At 43.4% G+C, this 23,643-nt stretch overlaps 1 non-coding gene and 1 pseudogene across 3 annotated transcripts; one reads left to right on the top strand and one right to left on the bottom strand.

Annotated features, from left to right (window-relative positions):
- Positions 1–12,629: 12,629 nt before the first annotated feature.
- On the bottom strand, positions 12,630–20,386 carry LOC144482185 (histone H2B pseudogene; annotated as a pseudogene). Of its 2 annotated transcripts, none has more exons than XR_013495890.1 (2): positions 19,710–20,386; positions 12,630–13,849 (listed from the first exon to the last, which is right to left on the bottom strand). The product of XR_013495890.1 is annotated as a histone H2B pseudogene, transcript variant X1 (transcript). The 2 variants fall into 2 exon arrangements; XR_013495891.1 differs by lacking the exon at positions 12,630–13,849 and adding an exon at positions 18,840–18,868 and having other exon boundaries at positions 19,710–20,380.
- Positions 14,141–14,212, top strand: trnam-cau (transfer RNA methionine (anticodon CAU)). Its single transcript has one exon. It is a non-coding gene; the product is annotated as a tRNA-Met (tRNA).
- Positions 20,387–23,643: the final 3,257 nt, after the last annotated feature.

Here is a 23,643-nt window from a genome sequence, read left to right as displayed (position 1 = left end):
GTGAGAGTGTCGATTTATCTCTTTCTCTCTATTACTGTATGTCAGTGTGGAATTAACTCCCTCTCAATCTATGACTGTGTGAGAGTGTGGAATTAAGTTGCTCACAATCTATTACTGTGAGAGAGTTTGGAACTAACTCTCTCTCAATCTATTACTGTGTGTGAGTGTGAAATTAACTCTCTCAATCTATTACTGTGTGTCTGTGGAATTCACTCTCTCTCAATCTGTTATTGTGTGCGAGTGTGGAATTAAAAGTCTCTCAATCTATTACTTGTATGAATGTGAAATTAACTGTCAATCTATTAGTGTGTGTGAATGTGGAATTAACTCTCTCAATCTATTACCGTGTTTCAGTGTGGAATTATCTCTCTCGCAATCCAAAACAGAGAGTGTGTGGAATTATCTCCCTCTTAATCTATGACTGTATGTCAGTGTGGAATTAGCTCCCTGTCTCAATCTATTACAGTGTGTGTGTGTTGAATTAACTCTCTCAATCTATTAGTTTGTGAGAGTGTGGAATTAATTCCCTCTCAATCTATTACTGTGTGTCGGTGTGGAATTCACTCTCTCTCAATCATTCATTGTGTGTGACTGTGGGATTAACAGTCTCTCAATCTATTGCTTGGGGTGGTGATGTTCCTCAGGGATCAGTGCTGGGACCTTTGCTGTTTGTAATATATAGAAATGATTTGGAGTAAAATGCAACAGGATTGATTTGTAAGTTTGCGGACGACACAAAAGTTGGTGGATTTGCGGATAGCGATGAGGACCATCAGAGCATACAGCAGAATATTGATCAGTTGGAGATTTGGGCAGAGAGATGACAGATGGAGTTCAATCCGGACAAATGTGAGGCAGTGCATTTTGGAAGGTCTAATACAGCTAGGAAATATACAGTAAATGGCAGAACCCTTAAGAGTATTGATAGGCAAAGGGACCTGGGTGTACAGGTACACGGGTCACTGAAAGTGGCAATGCAGGTGGAGAAGGTAGTCAAGAAGGCATACGACATGCTTACCTTCATCAGCCGGGGTATTGAGTTTAAAAATTGGCAAGTCATGTTGGCGCTTTATAGAACCTTACTGAGGCTGCACTTGGAATATAGTGTTCAATTCTGGTCGCCACACTACCAGAAGGATGTGGAGGCTTTGGAGAGGGTACAGAAAAGATTTACCAGGATGTTGCCTGGTATGGAGGGCATTAGCTATGAGGAGAGGTTGGAGAAACTTGGTTTGTTCTCACTGGAGTGGCGGAGGTTGAGGGGAGACCTGATAGAAGTCTACAAGATTATGAGAGGCATGGACAGAGTGGATAGTCAGAAGCTTTTTCCCAGGGTGGAAGAGTCAATTAATAGGCGGCATAGGTTTAAGGTGCGACGGGCAAGTTTTAAAAGAGATGTATGAGGCAGATTTTTTACACAGAGAGTGGTGGGTGCCTGGAACTCGTTGCTGGGGGAGGTAGTGGAAGCGGATACGGTAGTGATTTTTAAGGTGCGTCTTGACAAGTACATGAATGAGATGGGAATAGAGGGATATGGTCCCCGGAAGCGTAGGGGGCTTTAGTTGAGTCAGACAGCATGGTCGGTGCAGGCTTGGAGGGCCGAAGGGCCTGTTCCTGTGCTGTAATTTTCTTTGTATGAGTGTGGAATTAACTCTCTCGCAATCTATTACTGTGTGAGAGTGTGGCATTATCTCTCTCTCAATCTAATACTGTATGTCAGTATGAATTTACCTCTCTGTCTCAACATATTACTGTGCGTCAGTGTGGAATTAACTCCCTCTCAATCTATTACTGTGTGTTGGTGCGGAATTAACACTCTCTCAAACTTTACTGTGTGTGTGTATGGAATTAACACTCTCAAACTATTACTGTGTGTGTGTATGGAATTAACACTCTCTCAAACTATTACTGTGTGTGTATGGAATTAATTCTCTCTCAATCTATTACTGTGTGTGTGTGTGAAATTTACTCTCTCACAATCATTTATTGTGTCTGAGTGTGGGATGAAGAACATAAGAACTAGGAGTCGGAATAGGCCATCTGGCCCCTCGAGGCTGCTCCGCCAGTCAATAAGATCATGGCTGATCTTTTTGTGGACTCAGCTCCACTTACCTGCCCATTCACCATAACCCTTAATTCCTTTACTGTTCAAAAATTTATCTATCCTTGCCTTAAAAACATTCAATGAGGTAGCCTCAACTGCTTCACTGGGCAGGGAATTCCACAGATTCACAACCCTTTGTGTGAAGAAGTTCCTCCTCACCTCAGTCCTAAATCTGCTTCCCCCTTATTTTGAGGCTATGCCCCCTAGTTCTAGTTTCACCCACCAGTGGAAACAACTTACCTGCTTCTATCTTGTCTATTCCCTTCATAATCTTATATGTTTCTATAAGATCTCCCCTCATTCTTCTGAATTCCAATGAGTATAGCCCCAGTCTACTCAGTCTCTCCTCATAAGCCAACCCTCTCAACTCTGGAATCAACCTATTGAATTTTCTCTGCACCCCCTCCAGTGCCAGTATATCCTTTCTCAAGTAAGGAGACCAAAACTGTACACAGTACTCCAGGTGTGGCCTCACCAGCACCTTATACAGCTGCAACATAACCTCGCTGTTTTTGAACTCCATCCCTCTCGCAATGAAGGACAAAATTCCATTTGCCTTCTTAATTAACTGCTGCACCTGCAAACCAACTCCTTGAGATTCCTGCATAAGGACACCCAGGTCCCTCTGCACAGCAGCATGTTGCAATTTTTAATCATTTAAATAAGAGTCCATTTTGCTGTTATTCCTACCAAAATGGATGACCTCACATTTACCAACATTGTACTCCATCTGCCAGACCCCCGCCCACTCACTTAGATTATCTATATCCCTTTGCAGACTTTCAGCGTCCTCTGCACACTTTGCTCTTCCACCCATCTGAGTGTCATCTGCAAATTCTGACACACTACACTTGGTCCCCAACTCCAAATCATCTATGTAATTCGTAAACAATTGCGGTCCCTACATTGATCCCTGAGGCACACAACTAGTCAATGATCGCCAATCAGAAAAATACCCACTTACCCCCACTCTTTGCTTTCTGTTAGTTAACCAGTCCTCTATCCATGCTAATACATTACCCATAACACTGTGCAACTTTATCTGATGTAGCAGTCTTTGGTGTGGCTCCTTGTCAAATGCCTTCTGGAAATCCACATACACCACATCTACAGGTTCCCCATTGTCCACTGCACATGTAATGTTCTCAAAGAATTCCAAAAATTAGTCAAACATGACCTGTCCCTTATGAACCCATGCTGCGTCTTACCAATGGGACAATTAATATCCAGATGTCTCGCTATTTCTTCCTTGATGATAGATTTAAGCATTTTCCCTACTACAGAAGTTAAGCTAACCAGCCTATAGTTACCTGCCTTTTGTCTACCTCCTTTTTTAAACAGTGGCGTCACATTTGCTGTTTTCCAATCCGCAAGAACCACCCCAGAGTCCAGCGAATTTTGATAAATTACCACTAGTGCATTTGCTATTCCTCCCGCCATCTCTTTTAGTACCCTTGGATGCATTCCATCAGGACCAGGAGACTTGTCTACATTTAGCCCCATTAACTTGCCCAATACTACCTCTTTCGTGATAATGATAGTTTCTAGGTTCTCACCTGCCATAGCCTTCCTGTCATTAATTTTTGGCATGTTATTTGTGTCTTCCACTGTGAAGACTGACACAAAATACCTGTTGAATGCCTCAGCCATTTTCTCATTTCCAGTTATTACATCCCCCTTCTCATCCTCTAAAGAACCAATGTTTACTTTTGCCACTCTTTTTCATTTTATATATTATAACGGATTAACGGTCTCTCACTCTATTACTGTGTGCCAGTGTGGAATTAACTCTCTCTCAATCTATTAGTGTGTCAGTGCAAAATTAATTCCCTCTCCATCTATTACTGTGTGTCAGTGTGCAATTAACTATCTCTCAATTACTGTGTGTGAATATGGAATTAACTCTCTCTCAATCTATTACAGTGTGAGACTGTGGAATTAACGCTCTCTCAATCTATTGCTGTGCGAGAGTGTGGAATTAACACACTCTCAATCTATTACAGTGTGTCTTTGTAGACTTAACTCTCTCTCAATCTATTACTGTATGACAGCCTGGAATTAACTCTCTCTCAATCTATTGCTGTGTGTCAGTGTCCAATTAACTGTCTCAATCTATCACAGTGTGACAGTGCAATGGAATTAACTCCATCTCAATCTATTACTGTGTGGGAATGTGGAATTATCTCTCTCTCAATCTATTGCTGTGTATCAGTGTGGAATTAACCCTCTCTCAATCTATTACTGTGTGTCAGTGTCCAATTAACTGTCTCAATCTATTATGGTGTGACAGTGCAAGGAACTCTCTCTCAATCCATTAATGTGTGTTCGTGAGGAATTAACTCTCTCAATCCATTAGTGAGTGTCAGTGTGTAATTAAAACTCTCTCAATCAATTACTGTGTGTGTGAGCGTGGAATTAACTCTCAATCTATTCCTGTGTGTGGATGTGGAATTGACTCTCTCGCAATATATTACAGTGTGAGTGTGTGGAATTATCTCTCTCAATCTATTACTGTGTGGGAATGTGCAATTATCTCTCTCTCAATCTATGTGTGTGTCTCCATGTGGAATTAACTCTCTCTCAATCTATTACTGTGTGTGTGTGGAATTAACTCTCTCTCAATCTATTGCTGTGTGCCAGTGTGGAATTAACTCTCTCTCAATCTATTACTGTATGTGAGTATGGAATTAATGCACTCTCAACCTATTAATCTGTGTGTGTGTGTGGAATTAACTCTCAATCTGTTACAGTGTGAGAGTGTGGAAATAACTCTCTCTCTGATCTATTACTATGCATGAATGTGGAATTAACTCTCCCTCGATCTATTGCTGTGTGTCAGTGTGGAATTAAGAACAAAGAACAAAGAAAATTACAGCACAGGAACATGCCCTTCGGCCCTGCACCGACCTTGCTGCCCAACTGAACCCCGACCCTTCCAGGGACCATATCCCACTATTCCCATCCTATTCATGTATTTGTCCAGACGCCCCTTAAAACTCACTATTGTATCTGCTTCAACCACCTTCCCCGGCAGTGAGTTCCAGGCACCCACCACCATCTGTGCAAAAAACTTGCCTCATACATCTCCTTTAAACCTTGCCCCTCGCACCTTAAACCGATGCCCCCCAGTAATTGACCCTTCCACCCTGGGGAAAAAGCTTCCGACTGTCCACTCTGTCCATGCCCCTCATAATCTTGTAGCCTTCCATCAGGTCGCCGCTCAACCTCTGTCGTTCCAGAGAGAACAAACCAAGTTTCTCTAACCTCTCCTCACAGCTAATATCCTCCATACCAGCCAACATCTTGGTTAGTCTTTGCTGTACCCTCTCCAAAGTCTCCACATCCTTCTGGTAGTGTGGCAACCAGAACTGAACACTATATTCCAAATGCAGCCTAACTAAGATTCTATAAAGCTGCAACATGACTTGCCAATTTTTAAACTCAATGCCCCGGCCGATGAAGGCAAGCATGCCGTATGCCTTCTTGACTACTTTCTCCACCTGCGTTGCCACTTTCAGTGACCTGTGTACCTGTACACCCAGATCCCTTTGCCTATCAATACTCCTAAGGGTTCTGCCATTGACTGTATATTTCCTATCTGTATTAGACCATCCAAAATGCATTACCTCACAGTTGTCCGGATTAAACTCCATCTGCCATGTCTCCGTCCAAGCCCCCAACCTATCTATATCCTGCTGTATCCTCTGATGGTGCTCATCGCTATCTGCAAATCCACCAACCTTTGTGTTGTTCGCAAACTAACTAATCAAACCAGTTGCATTTTCCTCCAAATCAGTCACATCTTTTACGAACAGCAAAGGTCCCAGCACTGATCCCTGAGGAACGCCAAATGTCACAGTCCTCCATTCAGAATCGCACCCTTCCACTGCTACCCTCTGTCTTCTGTTACCAAGCCAGTTCTGTATCCACCTTGCCAGCTCACCTCTGATCCCTTGTGACTTCACCTTCTGCACCATTCTGCCATGAGGGACCTTGTCAAAGGCCTTACTGAAGTCCATGTAGACAACATCCACTGCCCTACCCTCATCAACCATCTTCGTCACTTCCTCGAAAAACTCGATCAAGTTAGTGAGACATGACCAGCCCTTCACAAAACCATATTACGTCTCGCAAATACATCCACTAATTTCCAAGTGGCAGTAAATCCTGTAGCCAGTGAGGATACAAAAATTTCTCTCAAGGCCCCAGCAATTTCCTCCCTTGCCTCTCCCAGTATTTTGGGGTATATCGCTTCAGGCCCTGGGGACTTGTCTACCTTAATATTCCTCATGAACCCCAACACTTGATTTCAACATTACTCAAACTATCAACACATCCTTTCCCAGATTCATTATCCACCAAGTCCTTCTCTTTGGTGAATACTGACACAATGAACTAATTGAATACCTCACCCATTTCCTCTGGCTCCACGCATAGATTTCCTCCTTTGTCCTTGAGTGGGCCAACCCTCTCCCTGGCTATCCTCTTGCTCTTTATATATGTATAAAAAGCCTTGGTATTTTCCTTAATCCTGCTGGGCAATGATTTTTTGTGACCCCTTTTAGCCCTATATTAACTCTCTCTCCAATCTATTACTGTGTGCCAATGTGAAATTAACTCTCAATCTATTACTGTGTGTGGGGAATTAACTCTCCCTCAATCTATTACAGTGTCAGCATGGAATTAACTCTCTCTGTCTATCTATTACTGTGTCCATGTGGAATTAACTCTCTCAATTTATTACTGTGTGAAAGTGTGGAATTAACTCTCTCTCAACCTATTACTGTGTGAGCGTTGAATTAACTCACTCTCAATCTATTACTGTGTCAGTGTGGAATTCACTCTCTCACAATCTATTACTGTGAGAGAGTGCGGAATTAACTCCCTCTCAATCTGTTGCTGTGTGAGAGCACGGAAGTAACTCTCAATCTATTCCTGTGAGAGTGTGGAATTGACTCTCTCTCAATCTATTACAGTGAGAGAGTGTGGAATTAGCTCTCTCTCAATCTATTTCAGTGTCAGTGTGGAATTAACTCTTTCTGAATCTATTACTGTCTGGGAACATGGAATAACTCTCTCTCTATCTAATGCTGTGTGTGGGTGTGGAATTAACTCTCTCTCAATCGATTAGTGTGTCTGAATGTGGAATTAACTCTCTCTCAATCTATTACTGTGCATGAGTGTGGAATTAACATTTTCTCAATCTATTACTGTGTGTGTGTGGAATTAACTCTCTCAATCTATTACTGTGTGAGAGTGTGGAATTAACGCTGTCAGCCATTCTCTGTTCATGTGTTTCAGTATGGAATTACATCAGTTCATCTAGATTAGTGAATGCGAGGATGGAATTAAATCTGTATTTGTTATTCACTATTACCGAATGTGAGTGGGCCATTAACTCTCTGCTCATCGCTGTTATAGCATGTGAGAGTGGAATTAACGGTCAGTCTTGGTTATTGTGTATGAATGTAGCATTAACTCTTGCTCAGTAGAATTGAATGTGTAATTAACTCTGGCTGTGTTACTGTATGTTAGTGTGGAATTGATTCTCTATCCTTTAATCACCATCACTGGATTTATGTTTGCAATTACCGTTGTGTCAATCTCTGTTACTGCATCTGAATGTATAATTCACTCCCTATCTATCAATAATAATGTGTGAAATTATCTCACTGTCTGTCAGTCTCTGTTACTGCATGGAAGTGGGTCACTGTCAGCTTAGCAAACTGCTGCTTGCAGAGAGCCACATGGATCAGTGCTGGGTTCTCAGCTATTTACAATCTATATTAATGGCCCAGATGAAGGGACAGACCATCACCAAATTTTCAGACAATACATAAATAGGTGGGGAAGTAGGTTGTGAGGAGGACACAAAGAGTCTGTAAGGAGATATAGTGAGGTAAAGTGAATGGACACAAATCTGTCAGGTAGGATACAATGTAGGAAAATGTGAGGCTTTCCACTTCAGTGGGAAGGATGGGAAGGCAGAACATTATTTAAATAGAGAGGGAGATACAGCAGATTGATCCAGAAAAGGAGGAAATAACTCTAATTATAAGTACATATGTGGAGTATCAAAGTAGGGAAATGTTGCTACAAATACATGATATTGCTGAATTTAAAGGTTTTCTCCGATTTAAAGAGGGAGATACTTGTATTGGAGGCAGTGAAGATTCACTCGGCTGATTGCTGAGATGAAGGAGTTATCTTATGAGGAAAGTTCAATCAAGTTGAGCCGATCTCAAAAGTTGAGAAGAATGAGAGATGATCAGATTGAAACATTGAAGGATCTGAGGGAATTGGACAGGGTAGATATTGAGAGGAATGTTTTCATTTGTGGGCAAAAATAAAACAAGACGACACAGTTTAAAAATAAAGTATGCCCCACTTTAGATGGAGATGAGAAGAAATTTCTCTTCTCAAAATGTCCTTAATTTGTGGAATTTAATAGATTCCATCCGAAGTTAGAACGCGTTTTGATCTACAGGAGAGACAAGGGTTATGGGGCAGGCAATTAAATGGAGTTGAGGCCATAATCACATTAACCATGATCTTACCAAATGGTGGGGCAACCCTAAAGAACAAACTGCCTTCTGCTGCTCCTGCTTCTTATGTTCTGATTTGATGTCAATGTGGGACTAACTCACTGTCTGTTAGGCTCTGTTCCAGTATTTCAGTGTGAAATTAACTCAAGCTTGATACTGCTTATGAGTGCAGAACTGATTTGCTGTCGATTATTTATTCTATATGAGAGTGCAATGTCTCTGCCAGTCTCTGTTCCTGTACAGGAAACTTTGATGAGAAATGTTTGGCCTCGACTGGTCTCAAATGTACTCAAGGTTAAACCAATCAGCTTTTCCTCCATCAACACTCCAGTTCAAAGCCAGGCAACAAGAACGTACCTTCACAGAACATCCACCCTCATTCCAAAGGGTTCTTCATTTGTCTATTTCAGGCCTCAGTTTTCTGAACAGCTGCAATATTTCACCGGTAAAATCATGTGGACACTGAACATCTGAAACAAAGTGAAAATTCTGGAATGACTCAACAGGTCAGAGAGAAACAGAGTTCATGTTTCAGCTCTCTGACAATTGGCTTGCATTAAAACACGTACTGATGTCTGTGAATGGCAGCAGCCATTAATTTCCACATGAGGAATTAATGGTGGAGTGGTATTGTCACTGGACCATGATCCGGAATAATGCAATGGGACCTGAATATCACCACAACAGAGTGACATTTGAGCTCAATAAACATCTGGAAATAAAGGTCTAATGATGGCCATGTCGTAAAAACCCACTTGATTCACTGATGTCCCTTTCGACAAGCAAATCTGCCCACATGACCTCTTCTGGCCTACATGTGACTCCAGACACACAGCAATGTGTTTGACTCTTAAATGCCCTCTGAAATGGCCTAACAAGCCGCTCAGTTCAAAGGTAATTTGTGCAATGAATGCTGGCCAAGCCAGTGACGCACACATCACATGAATGAATAAAAATAATTCTCTGCGCCCCAGAAAGCGCTCTATCCAACACACTGACTTGCCCAGGCACTGAGAGTGGGCATGCTCCCCAGGGGCAGCCGCGGGGCAATCGGTGCTGGAACTTTCCCCACTGCCACTTGTCTCCCATTCCACCAAGCTGCCTGTGTCCTTTTGAAGTTTCCCACTTTCCTCCTCACACTTGCCAATGCCTCCAAGTTTGCTGGCGTGTGGAAATGTTGAGCTTGTGTCCTGTACACCAATGTGTGTGTCATTAATATATATCAGGAAGAGCAGGGCTCCTAACACCGAGCCCTGGGGAACTCCACTGGAAACCTTCCTCCAGTCTGAAAAACAACCATTAACCACTGCTCTCTGTTTCCTCTCTGTGGTGAACCATCGTTGGTTCCCACTGGATAGTACTGAGCCAGGGGCTGGCCAGTACTACAAGGATGTACATATGTTACTGTTGGGTTGTGCTATTGTTGCTGTTGGGGTTAGGGTGGGGTTGTTACACCTTTGTACTGTAGTGTTGTGGCACATCCCAGTCGGGCTCCGCCTCCTGGGAGAGGTATAAGAGTCCCTGCTCTGGCCGGGACCCCTTCATTCTGGGATAGTGTATATAAGTTCTGGGAGCTTCGTTACAGTAAATAAAAGCCTTTCATTTACTGAGCTTCAGGCCTCGTGTTTGAGTAGCGCATCAATTTTATTCACTGTAACGAAGCTGCCAGAACTTATATACACTATCCCAGACTGAAGGGGTCCCGGCCAGAGCAGGGACTCTTATACCTCTACCAGGAGGCGGAGCCCGACTGGGATGTGCCACAACACGACAGTACAAAGGTGTAACAACCCCACCCTAACCCCAACAGCAACAATAGCACAACCCAACAGTAACATATGTACATCCTTGTAGTACTGGCCAGCCCCTGGCTCAGCACTATCCAGTGGGAACCAACGATGGTTCACCACACTCTCACTCACACTATTCCATATGGGGCGGTGAGGATGGCCTCGCTGCACCATCCGCTTCATGGTGCCGCGCCCCCGGCTCCCTCGCCGCACGTCCGCCGAGCCCGGCGGCGCTGATTCGGGCTCTGAGAGCCGCTGAGACTCTCCGCTGTTGCGCCTGCACAGTTCCGCCTGCACAGTTCCGCTCAGCTTCCGGGAGCTGCAACGCGCAGACAGGCGGCCTCCGGGGCGGAGCATCCCGACGCCTGCGCAGTGCGGATCATTCTGAATGATATATATCGTATTCACGCTCGCGGCGCATCTTGGGTTACGCTGCCCACCATTTCATGGAATAATACAGCATATGGGGTTATATTTAAACCCATCGGAATTCTGCCAGAGATTTCGTAGCGAATCCATCCCATTTCCTCTTTATGCCCTAAAATTCGCCCTTTAAAACGGTTTTTCTCCAACTGCTCTTTGAAAAAATTTTGCATCAGATTCCCCAGTTTTTAGACAGCGTATTCAGGATTCACAGAAACTAGCTACCGATGTAAGTAAACATGTGTTTGCTCACAATCTCTTTACTTTTTTAACAAATCGTAATGAATCAGTGTCCTCATGTAACAGGAACAATTTATGCCAATTTACTCTATTAAAGCTGTCCATGATTTTGAACACCTCCATGAAAACTCCTGTTAACGTGCCTGCCGACATCAAAAGCTATGAATGCTGGAAGTACAAACTTCATTTTGAAAATCTGGATGTACACAACAAGTATGCACCTGCGGGGGTAAATAGTGATCAGGTTTAAACTTTCAGATCAACATCCTTTCATCAGCACTGGTGAAAGTTACAAATGTGATCGAAGATTTTAAGAAAATGCTACGGAGAACGGCAGATGGCAAAAAAAAAACAAAAGGGAGGTTTGTGATTGTGTGCAACACACGCGCATAAAATGGCAAACAGTCTAAAGGAAATAGTAAGAGTACAAGTAAAGATAGTGAGCACTGTGTCGTCAAGAGGGGTGCATGAGTTCCATTGGAGCACTAGAGAAGACCAAGGACAGAATGATCAGTGTGAGCAAAGCACAGAATTAAAATGATAGGAATTATCACAAATAGTGTGATACTTGTGGACTGAATGGAAATGTTCCACAATCTGTGCATCTGTCATCAGAATGTAGAGCAGAGTACATTGTGAGCAGCAAATACAGCACACTACATTTAAATGATTAGTCCAGGAGGATTCATTGAGGGGGTTTCTGATGAGGAGAAAAGAGGTAAAAGGCCTGTTGTTGCACCTTGACAGGTGCCATGGAAAGTCAAAACGACTAGTAGAAGCTGTTAGAAAAGGACTGCGGTATTCGGAGGGGAAGGAATGTTTGGTGACAGCATCCCACAAGCTGGAGGTGGTAAAAATGCTGAGAGCTAATCCATTGAAAAAGTTGGTAATTTAAAGGAGGAAGCATTATCATAATATAGAGAAGATAGAGACGGGGTGAGAGCAGAGGTGTGGGACAAGAGCAGACACAGATGAGTATGCTGTCAGCCACAGAGTGGGGAGATCAGTGGCTGAGGAAAAAGGAAGAAATATCAGAATTTCTCAAATGGAAAGCTCCATTATCAGTACGCATTGTTCAAGACCTTAATTATACGGCCAGGAGAAATATTGATGTATCTGAACGTTTTATGTTTCAATTTTGTAGAATACATTCAATGCTCACAATGTGGTTTGCTCTGGGTTGGATAGATTGAGTGTCTGCTTTGTGAAACACCTGTCTTCAGGCAGAACAAAGATTCAAATCCAAGCTTAAACTGAAGTCCCAGCTCTAAACAAAGGAAACTCAGAATGTATTACAGGTGAGTTGGCTAAAATAGATTGGGGAACTCGATGAAGGGGCACGAAGGTGGATAGACAGTGTCTGATATTTAAGGAAGAAATGCTTGCATTGTAACAGTTGTACATTTCCTTCAGTCGCAAAAACATAACAGGAAAAATGACCCAATCATGGCTAATAAAATTAGGTATTATTAGATCTGATGATGATTTTTATAAAGTTGAAAGAAAAAGTTGAAACCCAAAGGATTGGGAACAGTTTTTATTTCAGGAAAGGAGGACAAAGAGATTGATTAGAGGGATAAAATGCTGTACGAGAGTGAACTTGCAAGTCGCTTACAATTGGATTGTTAAAGCTTATGTTAGTATGTGAAAAAATATAACAAAGATAAATTTAGGTGCTTTGCATTCGGATATGGGCAAATTTATAATGGAGAACAAGGAAATGGCAGCGCAATTAAATAAGTGTTTTCATGCTGTCTTCATGGAGAAACACACAAATAACTTCCCAGCAATGCTCGGGAACCATGGTCTAGAAATTGGGGGGATTTAATATTACTAAAATATATAGTGCTGGAGAAATTACTGGGACTGAGGGCTGAAAAATCTCCAGAGCCCAATAATCTACATCACAGGGTTCTAAACGAAGTGGCAATGGGAATAATGGATCCAACATTCTCTACATTCTTTAACAGTCTAAGCAGTTTGGAGAGTGGAAAATCTAACCCCTGAGCACAGTTTCACAGCAGAGAGCACAGTTCCACAGCAGAGATCACAGTTTGACAGTAGAGAGCACAGTTCCACAGCAGAGAGTATTTTTCCACAACAGGGAAATGAGTTCCACAGCGGAGATCACAGTTCCACAGCGGAGATCACAGTTCCACAGCAGGGATCACAGTACCACAGCAGATATCACAGTTCCACAGCAGAGAGCACAGTTCCACAGCAGAGAGCACAGTTCCACAGCAGGGAGCGCAGTTCCACAGCAGGGAGCGCAGTTCCACAGCAGAGAACGCAGTTCCACAGCAGAGAGCACAGGTCCACAGCAGAGAGCACAGTTCCACAGCAGAGATCACAGTTCCACAGCAGAGATCACAGATCCAGAGCAGAGATCACAGATCCACAGCAGAGATCACAGATCCACAGCAGAGATCACAGTTCCACAGCGGAGAGCACAGTTCCACAGCAGAGAGCACATTTCCACAGCAGGGAGCACAGTTCCACAGCAGAGAGCACAGTTCCACAGCAGAGTTCACAGTTCCACAGCAGAGCACAGTTCCACAGCACTGAGAACTTTTCCACAACAGGGAAAAGAGTTCCACAGCAGAGATCACAGTTCCACAGCAGAAAGTACAGTTCCACAGCAGGGATCACAGTTCCACAGCAGGGATCACAGTTCCGCAGCAGGGATCACAGTTCCGCAGCAGAGATCACAGTTCCACAGCAGAGATCGCAGTTCCACAGCAGAGGATCTATTTAGAAACAAGGAAGCAGAATTAAACAAGAAGAAGGTGGTTAGAAACAGGAGACATCTTGGGATTTACATTAATGACCACTCAGTCCATTCTCCTTTGCCTGTGTGTGATCTTGTGTATCCTGACTATCTGTCGCTTCGTCTGTGTGTCTTTCTGTGTTTTCCATTCTTGGTGACAGTGGAATTGTGGCGCCAGGGGGAGCAGCCGAGCGCATGCACTCCAATGATGAACACGGAAGTGAATACCTGTGACACATTCACAATAGCTCGCAGGCAATTATAATTGTGGAGCAGAGTGGCGCAGCGGAAGCGTGCTGGGCCCATAACCCAGAGGTCGATGGATCGAAACCATTCTCTGCTATTACGTTTTGAGCAACAGCAAAAATAATTCCTCAGCGGCTCCTTCAAAATGATTTGACATTTCCGCCCAGGATGCTGTAATTTTCTTCCGCTTCTCGCTACTAGTTAACATTTGAATGAACAACAGATCGCTAAAATGCCATTTACTCACACACGGACACAAGCTGTAAATGTTGCAAAGATACACAAGCCAAGGTTTTTCCCTTTCAGCCCGTTTCTCCCAAACAGCTGACACAGGCGTGATGATCCGAATGATCTTGAATTATTCACCATCACTCTATGATTGTCCGAATAGAAAAAAAGCTATTTTCTGAAAATGAAAACAATCTAGTGAAGTTTAGACATATTAACTGCACTATTTCTGATCTCCGGGGCACTCTGCAGTAAGCCACCATGCTTATATGGGCAGCAGCGTGCTCCCTGTGACATGTACTATTCAGAAGGACAAGAATATCAGCACAGTGGACACAGCATCACGTTAAAGACAGAGTTAATCCTTATTTGGACAGAAATCACTATTTTTTTCTTAATTACTGGTTTAAAACATGAAATTCAGTTCCCAAAATCACCATAAACTGAGAAAGTGAAGTTTCCTTTCTTCAGGCTTGCATTAGATACACATTGTATGAAATACTTTTTTCAGTCTCTCTGATTGTTCCCTTGATTGGCCTCTTCATAGCTGGACGGATTTTAACGTGTTCAGTTTACAACACATTTCACCCTTCTCGGCCTTACTTAAGGTCAAAACTGTGACCTGCGTGTGTCCTTTCTCCACGCACTGAATGTCTGCCTCTAACATATTGCGGTCACTCAGTGTTTGATGTTTATTTACTGTCAGATTATTAATTAATCCTGCTCCTGCCTCATTACTAATATTAGTGGAACCTTTTGTCTTGTGCTTTCCAAAGCAAGGTGGAGGGCAGGAGTGATTAAGTAATAAAAGAATTGGTGCTGCAAGGCTAAAGGGAGTGGGAAAGGAACAAGTAACAGCAAACAGAGATGTGTCTGAAGGAGGTGTGAATTGAAGAATGATGAACAACTGCCAGCTGAAAGCAAAATCAAGAGAAAATATAGATGAAAACCAAAAATCAAAATAAAATGGAATCAATTATGACGGTTACTATCATATTAGAAATACGGACAGGAGTCAGGCCATTCAGCCCCTCAGTCCTGCATCATCATTCAAGAAGGGGAGGCGATGGTCTCGTGGTATCATCGCTAGACTATTAATCTGGAAACTCAGCTAATGTTCTGGGCACCCAGGTTTGAAACCCTCCACAGCAGATGGTAGAATTTGATTTCAATCAAAAGTAATTTGAAAATATGAATCTAGTGATGGCGATGGAACCATTGTTGGAAAAATCCATCTGGTTCACTAATGTGCTTTAGGGCAGGAAATCTGATGAAATTACCTTGTGTGGCCTACATGTGACTTCAGAGCGACAGCAATGTGGTTGACTCGATACGTGGATGGGTAATAAATGCTGGCCAGTGATGCGCACATCCTATGAATGGACCAAGGAAAAAGATCATAACTAAAATAATTGTGGCTGCAATTCGACTTTTCGAACTTTTGCAGCAATCATTCACTCCCTTGTATAATCTGTCTAATTCAGCCTAGAACATATTCAATGATCCAGTCTCAACTGTTGTCTGGGGAAGGGAATTCCACTGACTAACGATCCTCTGAGATGAGATGAGAGTGACTGCCCTTGACATCAAAACAGGATTTGACCGAGTTCAGCATCAAGGATCCTCAGCAAAAGCAAAGTCGATGGGAATCATGGAAACCTCTCCACTGGTTAGAACTTCATCCAGCATAAAGCCAGATGGTTGTGGTGGTCAGTCATTTCATCCTCAGGAGACCATTTCCCGAGTTTGTCAAGTTACTGTCCCAGACCCTTCCACCATAAGGTCAGATTGGAGATGCTCGCTGATGACTGTGCAATGTTTAGCACCATTCAGGACTCTTCAGTTACCAAAGCAGCCCATTCCCAAATGCAGCAAGAACTGGACAGTATCCAAGCTTGGGCTGAGATGTGGCAAATAACAATCACACCACACATGTACCAGACAAAGACCATTTCCAGCAAGACAGAATCTAACCATTGTCCCTTGACATTAAATGAAATTATATCAATATCTTTGTGATGACCTTCAATTGGACTAGCGATGTAATACAAGGGCTACAAGGCAGGTCAGAGACACAGAATCCCATGGTGAGTAACAAAGATCCTGACTGCCAAACACTGTTCACCATCTACCAGGCACAAATCAGGAGTATGATGGATTAATCTCCACTTGCCTGGGTTAATGCAGCACCAGCAACACTCAAGAGGTTTGACACCATCCCGGACAAAGCATCCCTCATGATTGACATCCCATCTGTAAACACACATGCCCTTGACCACTGACACACAGTGGCAGCAGTACTTACTACCTCCAAGATGAGCTACTGGAACTCACAAATGTTCCTTCAGTAGCATCTTTCAAACCAAAGAGCACTACCGTCTAGAGAAGGACAAGAACAGTTGACTCATGGAAACACCATTAAATGGACCTTCCCCTCCAAGTCACTTACCATTCTCACTTAGGAATATATCGCTGTTCCTTCATTGTGGCTGGATTCATTCTGTATCTGTCATTCTCTGGTGCAATATATCTGTACCATATGCCATATGTATCTTGCATTTTTTGCTGCAGGATGCATGTTGCGTCATTATTTGAACCTGTGTTTGGAACAGTAGTTGAGCAAGGGATTTTGTCTATCAGTTACTTTCTGATACTGCCAGTGAATTTGGGACTCATTCTGAATCTCTTAAGAATAGCATGTGTGAACATTCAAAATCTGAGCAGGAATAGACCACTCGAGTCTGCTCCTCCATTCTATAACATCATGGCTGATCTGATTTGAACATCGACTCCACACTCCTGTCTAACCTTAATACCTTTTACCTCTTTGCTAATCAACAATCTATCTACCTTTGGCTTAAAGACTCCATTTCAGTTAGTGTGTGTGTGTTTGTGTGTGTGACTATCAGTCAGTGCTATTGTATATGAATTTAAACACAATTCTGAATAGGAATCTTTCTGGTACCTCACGAGTGCAGTATTCAGTATTCTCTGAAATTGTATGAGTTTGGCAGGCATTCTGATCTGTCACAAAGATGGAATATTAGGGAAGGATTTATGTTTCTGTCTCTGGTACCATACGTGATTTGGGGTTCATTCAGCATCTGAGTATATCTGCTGCTGTTTCTAAAGGGTGCAAATCATGTGTATTGGTCAGACTGTCATAATGTGTGTGAGTGTGGGATCATTCTGAATCTGTCACTGGTACTCAATGTCTGGGATACTGCAATGTAAGTGTGATAATCAGATGTAACTTTCAGTCCCTGGTGCTGTGTGTGCAGCATGAGATTCATTCATCTAACACTGAGCACATGTGTGAGAATTATCGTGTGTATGTCAGAGTCTATGACTCAATGTGAGCATGGGATTCATCATGTAATCTTCAATCTATTTATAAGTTTGGATTCATTCTATATAAATTTCCAGCAAAGCAACAGGCCACTGATGTGGTAGGTTTGAAGCAAACAATGTATGTGAATTTCGGCCCAACATTAAATCTGTGTCACTCTGAACACAATTGTGAAAGATAATGTATCCTTCAATCTGATACTGGATTGCTATGCAAGCTTCACTCAGGTTGTTCACATTGATTTGATCTGTGACACTCAGCCTGATTCTGAGGAATAATTTTGACATGAATGTAAAAGGAAACTCAGTCTGGAATTCATATAGTATCGTCTATCTGGCTCAGTGTGAGTGGGGAGTTAGGATTAGTTAATAAGCTATCGTTCAATTCAAAGTAATCAAATTGATATTGTAACTTTAAGTTTCATAATCTGGGTGAGTTTTCAACTGGAATCTGAATTTGTATCTCAGGTTATACTCGCTCTCAGAATATCTCAATCTGAGAATGTATTTGAGATGAGGCTTTGTATCGAATGTATTTGTGAGGATACAAACTATGGGCCACTTTTAAACCCCTGATGTGGGTGGTATTTAACTCGAATCTCAGTGTACATTATTAAGGTGCATTGTGTAACTTTTAACCGAAAACCATTTGTCAGTTTTCTCAGATATTGAATTTGGAGCTGTGGCTGCTCTATTGTGGGACTGAAACAGTGATGATCCAATATTAGGTGAGAATTTGGACTGGGATTTATGGATCCCCCTATCAATGGCACTGAGTTTGATTTGATGTATTGGTATACAGTGAAAGGTATTGCTTCTTGCGTAAAACGGACGAATTCATACCGTTCGTAGAGTAGAGGGGAGAAGGAAAGGAGAGGGTGCAGACTGTAGTGTTAAAAATTCATTTACCAGGAGTCGGGTTCGAACCCACGCAGATATATGGCCATTGGATCTTAAGCCTTAACCACTCGGCCATTCTGGTACGAGAACTGGCTGTCAAATAGGCACATCATCTGTCTCTCCTGCTGTTTGGGTCTGTGGAATTGATCAGCTGTCTGTGTCTCTGAGCTGTCAGTGACAATGTACGGACTGTGTGTGAGAAGGAGTTGGCGACAATTTCCCCTGTAACTTGTGTGGAGGAAATATCACGTTTGTTTTGGATCTGTCAAATATTTGTCTGGGAAACAAAGTACATTTAATATCTCAAATCCAGATTCCGTCAGTTTAATCTCTATTAATAATCATTGTGAGCGGTTTGTGAGGCTGCAGCCAGACTCCAGCTCTGATTGGTCACTCACATTTCAATCGGAGTGCCAGGTCGAAGAAATGGGAGGTTTTGATTGGTTCACATTTTCAAATTGGAAAAACCCGCCAATTTCAGTGCAGAAAAAATAAAAAAATAACGGAACGCCTGAATGTTCAGGAAACTATTTCAATCTCACACTTTATAATCTGTTTATTGTATTTTCCCTCACAGAATCCTGGCGCTATTGTAGGAACAGTTTGAATTTCTCAATCTCTTATCTATAACCCGCGGTAATCAGACCCCGTTCAGCAATTTAAAACGGAGCAAATCTCAGCTCAGTGAAAAAAGCAGAACCAAAGAGATCACCAACCAACCCCTTCACACAGGCTTCACAGGGACAGAGAGAAACGGCTGATTTCTGATCCTATCCCCTGAAAGCGGCCGAGAATGTTACAATGGGAAGTGCGGAGAGAATCCCTGACTCTATCCCGCCGGTGGAACAAGGCAGCTTTGTCACCGGAGAAGGAGGAGGGCCTGGGGGAGACAGATCTGAAAAGCGCTGCAATGGACTCAGGTCCTGTGTGTGCAGAAATCTCAGTGATTCCGTCCTCTGGGAAAGCTGCGGAATAAACAGATCAGCCCGAGAATAACCTCTTCATTCCCGCCTTTAACTGTTCCGGGAGCGGCTCCCAGATCGCCCGAGAAAAAAATAATAATTTAATTCAGAGTCGTGAAACTCTGAATATAGTTAGAATCAAATTTAAATAATTACCTCCTGATATTTTTTCTGCCCATTGTCCGTGACGATCCCCAGACTGGGATTTAAAATCTGCTCTCAGTTCAGTTTGATTGTCCCTTCAATGTGAAAGTGTGTGTGAGGGGCGGATATGAAGTCCCATTCACAGCATTCTGCACCGGGACAAATCTCGATCCTCCAGAAAGACATTTCTCATTCACTCAATAAGGGAAAAGATGGCGCAGCTTTTTCACAGAGATTGTGGGTGGCTCTTAAAAGAGCCGTTGTGTTTGGGGTGTTTTTCAGTCCATGGGGGAGTTTTACTTGGAGCTGGTGTACTTGGTCACCGCCTTTGTCCCTTCCGACACGGCGTGCTTGGCCAGTTCTCCGGGCAGCAGCAGGCGCACGGCGGTCTGGATCTCCCGGGAGCTGATGGTGCTGCGCTTGTTGTAATGGGCCAGGCGGGAAGCCTCACCCGCGATGCGCTCGAAAATATCGTTCACGAACGAGTTCATGATGCTCATGGCTTTGGAGGAGATGCCGGTGTCGGGGTGAACCTGCTTCATCACTTTGTAGATGTAGATGGAGTAACTCTCCTTCCTCGACTTTCGCCGCTTCTTGCCGCCCTTTGTTCCCGGTTTCTTAATCACTTTCTTCGCTCCCTTCTTGGGAGCTGGTTTCGATGTTGGTTTCTTCTCATCAGCCATCTTCAATTTCACGCAGAAATAAAGCAAACCCCTTCCGAGCGCTGATTAAATAGACAGTCCCACAGAACTATGCTAATGAGGAATTGGGAAAGCAATGATTGTGATTGGACATTTTGAAAGTTATTACAGTCACTTATCAGGGATTCATTTGAGTGAATATGAAAACAGACCAATCTGATTGAGGTGTTTCCGCCAATCACAAGCCTCCTTACTAAATCAGGAAATACATTTTACAAAGAATCTCCAGCGCCAGTTTGTCAGTGTGTAAAGATCCACCGGGAAATGTCCCCTGACTGTCGGTGTGAGGGACCGTTCTCCACAGAGGGACTGTGCGGGAGAGTGGGATTCCTTCAGGAACTGTGAATCTCTGGTAAAGTGTGTGAGTGTGGGATTTACTCACTCTCTAACACAGTGTGTGTGTGGGATTTACTCACTCTCTGATACAGTGTGAGTGTGGGATTTACTCTCTCTGATACAGTGTGAGAGTGTGGGATTTACTCACTCTGATACAGTGTGAGTGTGGGATTTACTCTCTCTGATACAGTGTGTGAGTGTGGGATTTACTCACGCTCTGATACAGTGTGAGAGTGTGGGATTTACTCACTCTCTGATACAGTGTGAGAGTGTGGGGTTTACTCACTCTCTGATACAGTGTGTGAGTGTGGGGTTTACTCACTCTCTGATACAGTGTGTGAGTGTGGGATTTACTCACTCTCTGATACAGTGTGAGAGTGTGGGATTTACTCACTCTCTGATACAGTGTGTGAGTGTGGGATTTACTCACTCTCTGATACAGTGTGTGTGTGGGATTTACTCACTCTCTGATACAGTGTGTGAGTGTGGGGTTTACTCACTCTCTGATACAGTGTGTGAGTGTGGGATTTACTCACTCTCTGATACAGTGTGTGAGTGTGGGGTTTACTCACTCTCTGATACAGTGTGAGTGTGGGATTTACTCACTCTCTGATCCGGTGTGTGAGTGTGGGATTTACTCACTCTCTGATCCGGTGTGTGAGCGTGGGATTTACTCACCCTCTGATGCAGTGTGGGATTTACTCACTCTCTGATACAGTGTGTGTGGGGGTGGGGGGGGGGGATTTACTCACTCTCTGATACAGTGTGAGTGTGGGATTTACTCACTCTCTGATACAGTGTGTGAATGTGGGATTTACTCACTCTCGGATACAGCGTGAGTGTGGGATTTACTCACTCTCTGATGCAGTGTGAGTGTGGGATTTACTCACTCTCTGATACAGTGTGAGTGTGGGATTTACTCACTCTCTGATACAGTGTGAGTGTGGGATTTACTCACTCTCTGATGCAGTGTGAGTGTGGGATTTACTCACTCTCTGATGCAGTGTGTGAATGTGGGATTTACTCACTCTCGGATACAGCGTGAGTGTGGGATTTACTCACTCTCTGATACAGTGTGAGTGTGGGATTTACTCACTCTCTGATACAGCGTGAGTGTGGGATTTACTCACTCTCTGATACAGTGTGAGTGTGGGATTTACTCACTCTCTGATGCAGTGTGTGAATGTGGGATTTACTCACTCTCGGATACAGCGTGACTGTGGGATTTACTCACTCTCTGATACAGTGTGAGTGTGGGATTTACTCACTCTCGGATACAGTGTGAGTGTGGGATTTACTCACTCTCGGATACAGCGTGAGTGTGGGATTTACTCACTCTCTGACACAGTGTGAGAGTGTGGGATTTACTCACTCTCTGATACAGTGTGTGAGTGTGGGATTTACTCACTCTCTGATACAGTGTGTGAATTTGGGATTTACTCACTCTCTGATACAGTGTGTGTGGGGGGGATTTACTCACTCTCTGATACAGTGTGTGTGTGTGTGGGATTTACTCACTCTGATACAGCGTGTGAGACCATAAGTTATCGGAGCAGAATTAGGCCACTCGGACAATCGAGTCTGGTCCGCCAATCATGACTGATATTTTTCTCTTTCCCATTCTCCTGCCTTTTCCCCATAATCCCTGGTCCCCTTATTAATCAAGTCTATCTATCTCTGTCTTAAAAACACTCAATGACTTGGCCTCCACAGCCTTCTGCGACAACGAGTTCCACAGATTCACCAGTCTCTGGCTGAAGAAATTACTCCACATCTCTGTTTTAAAGGATCGTCCCTTTAGCCTGAGATTGTGCCCTCTGGTTCTAGTTTTTCCTGATTTTGGAAATAACCTCTCCATGTCCACTCTATCCAGGCCTCACAGTATCCTATAAGTTTCAACAAGGTCCCCCCTCATCCTTGTGAACTCCAATGAGTGCAGACCCAGAGTCCTCAACCGTTCCTCATATGACAAGCTTTTCATTCCAGGGATCATTCTTGTGAACCTCCTCTGGGCCCTTTCCAAGGCCAGCACATCCTTCCTTAGATACGGGGCCCAAAGCTGCTCACAATACTGCAAATGGGGTGTGACTGGAGCCTTGTACAGCCTCAGAAGTACATCACTGCTCTTGTATTGTATCCCTCTCGCCATGAATGCTAACATTGCATTTGCCTTCCGAACTGCCAACTGACCCTGCCAGTTAACCTTAAGAGAATCTTGAACAATGACTCCCAAGTCCCTTTGCGCTTCTGATTTCCTCAGCATTTCCCCATTTAGAAAATAGTCTATGCCTCCATTCCTCCCTCCAAAGTGCATAACCTCACACTTTTCCACATTGTATTCCATCTGCCACTTCTTTGCCCACTCTCCTAGCCTGTCCAAGTCCTTCTGCAGCCTCCCTGCTTCCTCAATACTACCTGTCCCTCTCCATATCTTTGTATCATCTGCAAACCTAGCAACAGAGCTTTCACTTCCTGCTTCCAAATTGTGAATGTATATGGTGAAAAGTTGTGGTCCCAGCACTGATCCCTGAGGCACACCACTCAACATCGGCTGCCATCCTGAAACAGACCTCTTTATCCCCACTCTCTGCCTTCTGCCAGTCAGCCAATCCTCTATCCATGCCTGGATCTTACCCTTAACACCATGGACTCTTAACTTATTTAGCAGTCTCCGACTCAGCACCGTGTCAGAGGGCCTTCTGGAAATCTAAATAAATCACGTACACTGGTTCTCCTTTATCGAACTTCCTTTTACCCCCTCAAAGAACTTAGTGTGGGATTTACTCACTGATAGAGCATGTGAGTGTGGGATTTGTATCTGTGAATGGATGAGAACATTTCTGAGTTTATGATTCATTCTGTATCTGGGTCTCATTGTGTGTCTGTCCAAAAGTGGTGCATGTGATTGC

This window comes from Mustelus asterias, unplaced genomic scaffold (assembly GCF_964213995.1).
Source record: "Mustelus asterias unplaced genomic scaffold, sMusAst1.hap1.1 HAP1_SCAFFOLD_35, whole genome shotgun sequence".
Lineage (NCBI taxonomy): Eukaryota > Metazoa > Chordata > Chondrichthyes > Carcharhiniformes > Triakidae > Mustelus > Mustelus asterias.
This window is presented reverse-complemented; position numbering and strand designations above follow the sequence as displayed.